Source organism: Trichosurus vulpecula, chromosome X (genome assembly GCF_011100635.1).
Source record: "Trichosurus vulpecula isolate mTriVul1 chromosome X, mTriVul1.pri, whole genome shotgun sequence".
Classification (NCBI taxonomy): Eukaryota; Metazoa; Chordata; class Mammalia; order Diprotodontia; family Phalangeridae; genus Trichosurus; species Trichosurus vulpecula.
The window spans coordinates 59,037,390-59,047,700 of record NC_050582.1 but is presented as its reverse complement, the minus strand read 5'-3'; the positions used below and the strand labels follow the sequence as shown (position 1 = coordinate 59,047,700).

Below are 10,311 nucleotides of genomic sequence, written 5' to 3'. Positions count from 1 at the left end.
GGTGGTTGTAAGGTTCAAATGATATTTTGGCAAAGTGCTTTTCAAACCATGAAGCGTTGTAGAAGTGTTGATTATCATCATCATCATCATCATCATTATTTATCTCTGGTAGTCTTTTTGTTGGAGTTTACACATCATGCCATTTCTTCTTTTCTGTGTAGTATTCTTCAGATCATTGCACAGTATTACTGTCTTTTTTAACTCAATGAAGTTATTGGGATGTTAACTCGTCTGCTGCAGGCTCCATGAATACATCTTTGCGACAAATCGGGGAGGAGACAGGACTGTGGGGATCTCTTGTTCCATACCCTGTCCCCACATGGTTTTCAGGTCTTCCCCTAGGTCTATATATGTTGCAAACTTTTCATCCATGCAGCTTAGAGTTTAGGAACACTTGGTATGCTATTAGAAACATTGTTCAGGAATCTTATGGATCAATGTTATGAGTAGGAGATGGGGGGATATTTTTGTTCCATGACAACGTTCTAGTTCCAGTACAACTTATTTTTGAATTCCCAAGGTTATCCTGAGGTCTCCACTTCTAGTAGGAATATATGGCATCTGTTGTTTCTAGTTTTCAACATTTCACTCCTTTCAGATTTTGTGTTCTAAATTTTCTTCCCCTCCCAAGACAGCATACAGTCTGATATAAGCTATAAATGTGCAATCATAGTAAACACATTTTCACATTATTAATGTTGTAAAGTGGAATCAGAACCAAAGGGGAAAACCACAAGAAGAAACAAAAAAAAGAGAGAGAAAGTAGAATGCTTCCATCTTCATTCAGACTCTATAGTTTTTTCTCTGCATGTGCACAGCATTTTCCATCATGAGTCTTTTGGAGTCGTCTTAGATCCTTGTTCTGCTGAGAAGAGTTAAGCTTATCAAAGTTAATCACAATATTACTGTTACTGTGTACAAAGTTGTACTGGTTCTACTCACTTCACTGAGTATGAATTCATGTAAGTCTTTCTAGGGTTTCTGAAGTCCACCTGCTCATAGTTTCTTATGGAACAGTAGTATTCCATTAAATTCATACACCAGGACTTGTTCTGCCATTCCCCAATGTAACCAGAATGGCCTTTGTTTTCTTTGAGTGACTCAATTTATCTCAGTGAGCTTTACTAGGTGCTAAGCCCCAGGCCCAAACCCCATTAGGTGTTAACCTAATCCATGTGGATGTGAACCTCCCAGGGTCCTAAGGGGAGGGGCCAACTCAAGAACCAATCTCCAGAGCCTGAGCTCTGGTGATTCAGATGATGTTTGATGATGTCTGAAGCCCTATAAGAAGGGAGGACAGAGCCCTTTGTCCGGGGCTCTGGAGGTGGTGTTGATGAGGAGACTCTGGGCAGCTGTAGCTAAGGAGCCCTCCAGCTTGTAAACCCGGATGTTGACATTTTGTTGATCTCTGGTAACTATGTGTTGGGGTTGAATCAGACAAAGTCTGTTGATGTTTGTAATTTGTTTGCATTTTGTTTTGAAGTTCAGGGTGCTGGCTTTTCCCCCTGAACTAACCGAATGATATTTGAATGCTGAATTAAAAGCTTGTCAACCCCTTCACCTTGCTTCCCTTAATTAAATAGATCAGAAGAACCTGTGCTGTTGGCAGCTTTCTGGGTGCTGGCTGTGGGTGAATGTTACACCCCCACAGAAGCTGCTAGCCAGATTGTTGAAACACCCAATTGATGGACATCTCCGTAATTTCCGATTCTTGGCCACCACTAAAAACACTGCTATAAGTGTTTTTTGTATATGTGAGTTCTTTTCCCTTTTCTTTATCTCTTTGTGATTTAGATCTAGTAGTGGTATTGCTAGATCAAAGGGTATGCGGTTTTATAACCTTTTGGGCACAGTCCAAATTGCTCTCCAGAATCCTTGAATCAGTCCAAAACTCGACCATTAGTGTTCCCATGATCCCACATTTTACCAGCATTTATCATTCTCCTGTTTTGTCATGTTAGCCAATCTGATAGGTGTGATCTGTCACCTTAGAGTTGTTTTTATTTGCATTTCTCTAATCAGTAGTGATTTAGAGCATTTTTTGTATTTTTTTTCACATGAAGCAAGCAGTTTACTTAATCTCTTGCCAATACAAAAATAAGAATCCAACAGAAGAATTATTTAGTTTTTAATTACTTGCCACATTCACATAATATTAACAGAAAATATGTTTACCCTGCCCCCACAGTAAACAAGTGCAATCTTTCGAACCATAAAAATCATAATGCAATTTGTACAGCAGATCAATAAATCCTATCTGCGCTAGTCAGCTTGTAAAAAAAAAAAGAAACACAGAGAAAGGAAATGTTCCCGACTTCTTTCCTCCAAAGCCTAATTAAAGTTGGTCCAAGATTTACATTGAAAACCTCCAATCCATCGCTTAACAAAGAACAAGGGTGACATGAACTTGGGATGGCTGAATGGAGGTTCTGACATGCTTTCTAAACGATGGAAGTGATATATAAAAATGAATAAATGGAGAAAAATTTTAGAATTCATCCATAACCTAGCCAAACTCCTCCTTTTGGAGCTGAAAATTAAAAGTCAAGGGGGGAGGGTAGAACTTTTGCATGAAAAAATTTACCTTTTTAAAAGCCAACATACAGGAGCCAAGATGGCGGCTGGAAAGCAGGGACTTGCATGAGCTCTCCACCACGTCCCTCCAAAAACCTATAAAAAATAGCTCTGAACAATTTCTAGAACTGCAGAACCCATAAAACAGCAGAGGGAAGCAGGGATGCAGCCCAGGACAGCCTGGATGGTCGCTGGATGAGGTCTATCGTGCACAGAGTGGAGGGGTGAGGAGCTCAGTGTGGGAGGCAGCAGGACCAGCCAGACCAAGAGCTGGGCACCCTGAACCAGTGAGATGTGGCAGTTACCAGACTTCTCAACCTACAAACACCAAAGACAACAGAGAAGGTTAGTGGGAAAAGCGGAGGGGGACAGAGTTCCTGTTTCGGCCACCGCCCCAGGGGCAGCAGGGGAGGGGTAGCTACAGAAATACAGCTGCAGTTACTTCTGGCCGCAGGCCCACGTGGTGGGAGGAATTAAATGGTGGATCAGATCAGGAGTGAAGAGCCTGCTGAAGATTTGTGTCAGGTCCGGGTTGATGGTTCTTGAGGAAGGAGGAGTGCTGGGGTGGCAGAGCTGGCTGTATAGAAATAGCTCTGAAATCAACAGCACATCCCCTCAAGCTTGGAACAAAGTACTCTTTGCTCTACAAGCAGTCATACCCCGGACGAAAAACTCAAGGGTCAAGTAAGTTGGCTGGGAACATGGCCAGGCAGTGAAAACACACCCAGATTCAGTCTCAGACTTTGGAATCTTTTTTGGTGACAAAGAAGACCAAAACATACAGCCAGGAGAAGTCAACAAAGTGCAAGAGCCTACACCAAAAGCCTCCAAGAAAAACATGAACTGGTCTCAGGCCATGGAAGAGCTCAAAAAGGAGTTGGAAAATTAAGTTAGAGAAGTAGAGGAAAAATTGGGATAAGAAATGAGAATGATGCAAGAAAACCATGAAAACAAGTCAATGACTTGCTAATGGAGACCCAAAATAATACTGAAAAAAATATTGAAGAAAACAACACTAAAAAATAGACTAACTCAAATGGCAAACAAGCTCCAAAAAGCCAATGAGGAGAAGAATGCCTTGAAAGGCAGAATTAGCCAAATGGAAAAGGAGGTCCAAAAGACCAGTGAAGAAAATACTACCTTAAAAATTGAGATTGGAGCAAATGGAAGCTAGTGACTTGATGAGAAATCAAGATATTATGAAACAGAACCAAGGGAATGAAAAAATGGAAGACAATGTCAAATATCTCATTGGAAAAATGACTGACCTTGAAAATGGTTCCAGGAGAGATAATTTAAAAATTATTGGACTACCTGAAAGCCATGATGAAAAAAAGAGCCTAGATATCATCTTTCAAGAAATTATCAAGGAGAATTACCCTGATATTCTCTAGAGGGTAAAATACCCTGATATTCCCCAGAGGGTCAAATAGAAATTGAAAGAATCCACTGATTGCCAAATTCCAGAGCTCCCAGGTCAAGGAGAAAATACTGCAAGCAGCCAGAAATAAACAATTTGAATATTGTGGAAAAACAATCAGGATAACACAGGATCTGGCAGCTTCTACATCAAGGGACTGAAGGGCTTGGAATACGATATTCCGTAGTTCAATGGAGCTAGGATTAAAATCAAGAATCACCTACCCAGCAAAACTGAGTATCATGCTCCAAGGCAAAATATGGATTTTCAATAAAATAGAGTTCTTTCAAGCTTTCTCAGTGAAAAGATCAGAGCTGAATAGAAAATTTGACTTTCAAACACAAGAATCAAGAAAAGCATGAAAAGGTAAACAAGAAAGAGAAATCATAAGCGACTTACTAAAGTTGAACTGTTTTGTTTACATTCCTACATGGAAAGATGATGTGTATGATTCATGAGACCTTAATATCATAGTAGCTGAAAGGAATATGCATATATATATATGTGTGTGTATACATATATATATATACATATGTGTGTGTCTGTGCATGTATATGTGTAGATATATATATATATATATTTATATATACTTGTATACATATATATACACACAAAGGGCACAGGGTGAGTTGAATATTAAGGGAGTATATCTAAAAATATAAAATCAATTTAAGGGATAAGAGAGGAATATATTCAGAGAGGGAGAAAGGGAGAGATAGAATGGGGTAAATTATCTCACATAAAAGTGGCAAGAAAAAGTGGTTCTGTAGGAAGGGAAGAGGGGGCAGGTGAGGGGGAATGAGTAAATCTTGCTCTCATTGGATTTGGCCTGAGGAGGGAATACCATACACACTCAATTGGGTATCTTACCCCACAGGAAAGAAGGAGGAAGAAGAGAAAAAAGGGGGCATGATAGAAGGGAGGGTAGACTGGGGGAGGAGGTAATCAAAAACAAACATTTTCGAAAAGGGACAGGATCAAGGGAGAAAATTCAATAAAGGGGGATATGTTAGGAAGGAGCAAAACATAGTTAATCTTTCACAACATGAATATTGTGGAAGGCATTTACATAATGATATGCATGTGGCCTATGTTGAATTGCTTGCCTTCTTAGGGAGGGTGGGTGGGGAGGGAAGAGGGGAGAGAATTTGGAACTCAAAGTTTTAAAAACAGACATTCAAAAACAACAACAACAATAAAAAGTTTTTGCATGCATCTATGAAATAAGATACATAGGCAATGGAGCATAGAAATTTATCATGCCCTACAAGAGAAGAAGGGAAAGGGGGATGGCAGGGGAGTGGGGTGAGAGATGGGAGGGCTGACTGGGGAATGGGGCAATCAGAATATACGCCATCTTGGAGTGGGGGGAGGGTAGAAATGGGGAGAAATATTTGTAATTCAAACTTTTGTGAAAATCAATGCTGAAAACTAAATATATTAAATAAATTAAAAAAAAAACACTTAAAAGCAAAAAAAAACCCAAAAGACAACACAGAGTACTAGCATAGGCACAGCACAGCACTCCCAAGTAGGGGTGAAACCAAGCAGAACCCGAGTGGGATGATGGCTACCGAGTTAGGAAACATGAAGCCCACCAATCTATGCTCTGATAGTTCACTTGGACATCATTACACAGACACTAAGAACATGTCTTCCAGAAGCGCAAGGCAGGCACTGGTAGCATCCCTGCTGCAGAGGACTGGTCTTCCCCACAGGCCTCAACAGCCCCTGAGTGCACGGTGCATTCTTACATGTAAGTCCCAGGAAGGTTACTGCCTGCATTCTCCTTGGATTGACAAGATTAGGAGGAGGGTAGACAAGAAGCCATCAATGCAGGCAAGCCTTTTCCAGAGATGTAGAGTTTCCTTGGGGATGTGTATCTGGGCAGGGTCATTGGTGATGGGCAAGATTTCACTGGCCATGCACATGAAGATGAAAGTGTTGACCACGATGTTGAGCATTTAGTGTCCAGGAATGAGGACCAAAACGCCCCTTGTGTCTGTGGCCAGCCAGACGTGGTACTGGCAGATGAAGAGCTCTGATGATTCTTCCTGAAAACCAAGCTGTACATCCAGCGGATGTATCCCAGGAGGTTTCTGATGAAAATGAAAGCTAGAATCCGCACAAGAGACACCGTGGGATGGAGCTCATTGCACTTGGTTCTGGTTTTACAGCTGCTGGGCCAGATGGAGTAGGTTAAGAAAGAGACAATGGACAAGAAGAGGAGCACCTTGGTCATCGTGCTGGGAACCATTGGATTCCCTTTCCCCTCTGAAACCACCTGGTGTTTCTGCAAGGCAAGGCAACAAAAAAAAACCAAACAGCATTCTGTGGAACACAACATAGAGGTCTAATTTCCACCTAAAACTCCACTCTCAGACATTTCCATTCAATTCAAAACACTTGGACAATGGTCAAAGAGAAAAGATCTTCTCAAAGGCCCCCTGAGAATAAGCCAGGAAGCAGACACAGACAAAAAAGAAGTCGAGTTTCATCAGCAAGTCCAAATGCTAGAAGCAGCTTCCATTGGCTCTCTTCTGGGTGATCTGCAGCCACAAAGCTAAGGTGACATAGATGACCAAGAAGCACACTGTGACCAAGGGAACAAAGTAGTAGAATTGTTAAGGGTGATCCACCATGACACACAACACCATGACTGGGAAATTGAGATGAAATAATACCTGACATATTCGGTGGATTCCAAAGACTATTTTGATCCAAATATAACCTGTTTGAAATAGATATGTAGCAACCAGAACCCTAATGTGCATATACACAGGAAAACAAGTGCTGGCCCCTGGGATGTGATAGATGAGGATGTCCAGCTACATCCAGCCCTTCCACTCCTCTATCTGCCCCAATTTAACACCTTGGTCTCTTTGGTATATTCTTTGTAAAACACTCTTAAAATCAGGATGTAGATGACGGGCGTGAAGAAGGAGGAGTGGGTGTTAAGCTTGTTTTCCTTCATAAACACATCTGTGAGGTGGCACAGGGAGAAATAGGCCATTATGAGCCCCAGCTTGCAGCATGACTGTAAGACAACTCCGGAGGGGTGGGGTGTGGGCCATCTTCCTCTCCTCTGTGACCTCCACATTGGCGCACAGCCTGCTCCTCCAGTGTTCTTGGTGATGCATAAGCTGTAGGAGCAGGCAGCCCTCCATGGACAGGCTGAAGAAGTCGCGCACCAGCTTCTGGGTGAGTGTGGAAGCCTCGAGGGGCTGGCAGCAGGAGTCATCACTGGGCCTCACCACCTTGTTGCAGCACATGTTCATGAGAATCATGAGACTTGTTTCTTGGCTTGACTCTGGGAGATGGAGGCTGTCCGCAGATTCCATGATGGTTTCTTGAGCGATGAGCTGGGAAACACAGAACCCTGTGACCCTGGACTTGGTGTTCTTGGCACTTCTGTTGAGGACATTGATGGTAGCGTTTCTGTATGCATTGAGTTTTCTCATCGGTGATCACATGACTGATTTCACTCTACAGGTCTTCATACACGGAATCTTGTCAGACCCAGTAAACATCGGCAATCTTTGATAATTTCTCTAAAAGTGGTGTGAGAGAAGTGTTGTTGGTCTTATAGTGGGAGAGGGTCTTCTCACTGCCATTGTGGGTCTTTATGGCCCACGTGGCACCTCCCACTACCATGATGTGGGCTTTCCAACAGGTAGATAAGTTCACAATTTGATACCCTGCTTCATGGAAACATTAACTTCAGGGTGCCACAGGAAATGCATTTTAAATGATGAAATTTGGACTTCAAAAGGAATGTTTTCATGCTTATTTCTGTCTTCTTTGACTTGAAGATTAATTATTTTTACAAAAGAATGAAGTAATTGACAAATTCTGGAGTCTCAGATGAAGGCTATATGTTTATCTATGAGGCAATTCTTACCTTCACTGACTTTATATTTGTCCATCATACATCTGTGAAGCTGCCAAAGTTTCTCTACAAGAAATCGACATTCAAGAGAAGGTGTTCACAGGAATTGTGGCCGCGTAGTGGCAAAGCTGCGCGTGTCCGACGGCCTGCAGCAGCACTGTGGCCAGCATGAGGCCTTGGCACTGCTCACACTGAAGTACTGGTTGATCTTGCTTAGCTGTGGCTTGGGGGCCGGCTCCAAGGCCACAGCACAGCCACCAGCCACTGCTGCCATACTGAGCTCTCCAGCATTTTTTTTCATAGATAGCTTTAATTTCTTCATTTGATAACTGCCTGCTGATATCCTTTGATGCTTTATGAATTGGTGAATGACTTGTATTCTACATATGACTCAGTTCCTTATGTATTTCAGAAATGAGGACTTTATTGGAGACAGTGGCTGTAAAAATCTTTTCCCAGCTTTCTTCTTCCCTTCTACTCTTGGTTATATTGGCTTTGTTTGTGCAAAACACTTTAATTTAGTGTAATATAAATGATCCATTTTGCATTTCATAATGTTCTCTATATCTTGTTTGGTCACAAATTCTTCCCTCCTCCATAGATCTGACAGGCAAACTATTCTCTGCTCTCCTAATTTCTATTAATAATCACCCTTTATGTCTAAATCATGTACCCATTTTGACTTGGTATAGGGTATGAGATGTTGGTATATGCTTAGTTTCTGCCATATTATTTTCTGGTTTTCCCAGCAGTTTTCATCAAATCGTGAGTCCTTATTCCAGAAGCGAGAGTCCTTGGGTTTATCAAACAGTAGATTCCTATAGTCATTGACTATTGTATCTCATATATCTGACATATTCCACTGATCCACCGTTCTCTTTCATAGCCAGTACCAAGTAGTTTTGCTGATTACTGCTTTATAATGCAATTTAAGATCTGGTATGGCTACGCTACATTCTCTAGCATCATCAATATTTCTATATACAACCAACAAAGCACAGCAGCGAGACATAGAAAAATTCCATCTAAAATGACTGTAGAGAATATAAAATACTTGGGAGTCTACCTGCTAAGAAAAACTCAGGAACAACAGAAACAACAAATATTTTTCACAGAAATAAAGTCACATCTAAGCAGTTGGAAAATATCACTTGCTCGTGCATAGGTGAGCCTATACCATAAAAATGACAATTTTACCTAAATTAATTTACTTCTTCAGTGCCACACTAATCAAACTACTAAAAATTATTTTATAGAGCTAGAAAAATCATAACGAAATTCATCTGGAAGATGAAAAGTTCCAGAATATCAAAGGAATTAATGAAAAAATGAGCACAAAGGTGGACTGATGGTACCAGATCTCAAATGGTATTATAAAATTGTAATCATCAAAACTATCTGGTACTGTTTAAGAAATAGAATAGTGTATCAGTGAAATAGATTAGGTATACAAGACATTAGTAAATGGCCATGGTAATCTAGTGTTTCATAAACCCAGAGGCCCCAGCTTCTGATACAAGAACTCACTATTGGACAAAAACTTCTGGGGAAACTGGAAAATAGTATGGCAGAAACTACGCATAGATAACATCTTACACTGTCCATAAGCAAATTAGGAGAGCATGGAATAGTTTACCTGCATATCTATGAAGGAGGGAATAGTTTAGGGCCAAACAAGAGAGAAAGAATATTACAAGATGTGAAATGGATCATTTTGATTATGTTAATTGAGAAAGATTTTGCAGAAACAAAACCAGTGGAACCAGGACTAGAAGGAAAGCAGAAAGCTGGGGAATAATTTTGTGGCAAACATCCCTGATAAAGGCCCCATTTATCAAATATGTAGAGAACTGAGTCAAATTTATAGGAATGCACATCTTTCCAAAATGTATAAATGGTCAAAGGACATGAACATGCAATTTTCAGATGAAGGAATCAAAGCTATCTATAGTCATATGAAAAACAGCTCTAAATCACTACCGATTAGAGAAATGAAAATTAAACAACTCTGAGGTACCACCTTCCGCCTATCAGATTGGCTAATATGACAGAAAAGGAAAATGATAAATGTTGGAGGTGATGTGGGAAAATTGGGACCCTAACGCATTGTTGGTGTAGTGAACTCTTCCAACCATTGTGGAGAGCAATTTGGGACTATGTCCAAAGGGCAATCCAACCATGCATGGCAATTCCCCTAATTTCTCATTTTTTCATTAATTGTCTTGATATTCTTAACATTTTGTTCTTCCAAATGTATTTTGTTATAATTTTTTCTAGCTCCATAAAATAATTTTAGTTGTTTGATTGGTATGGCAGTGAAAAAGTAAATTAATATAGGTAGAATTTTCATTTTTATCATATGGGCTCAGCCTATTGATGAGCAGTTGATATTTTTCCAATTTTTAAATCTGACTTTATTTATATGAAA

General features: G+C 40.5%; 1 pseudogene; it reads right to left on the bottom strand.

Annotated features, from left to right (window-relative positions):
- Window positions 1–5,766: 5,766 nt before the first annotated feature.
- Window positions 5,767–8,157, bottom strand: LOC118832546 (annotated as a pseudogene).
- Between the last annotated feature and the right edge of the window lie 2,154 nt (window positions 8,158–10,311).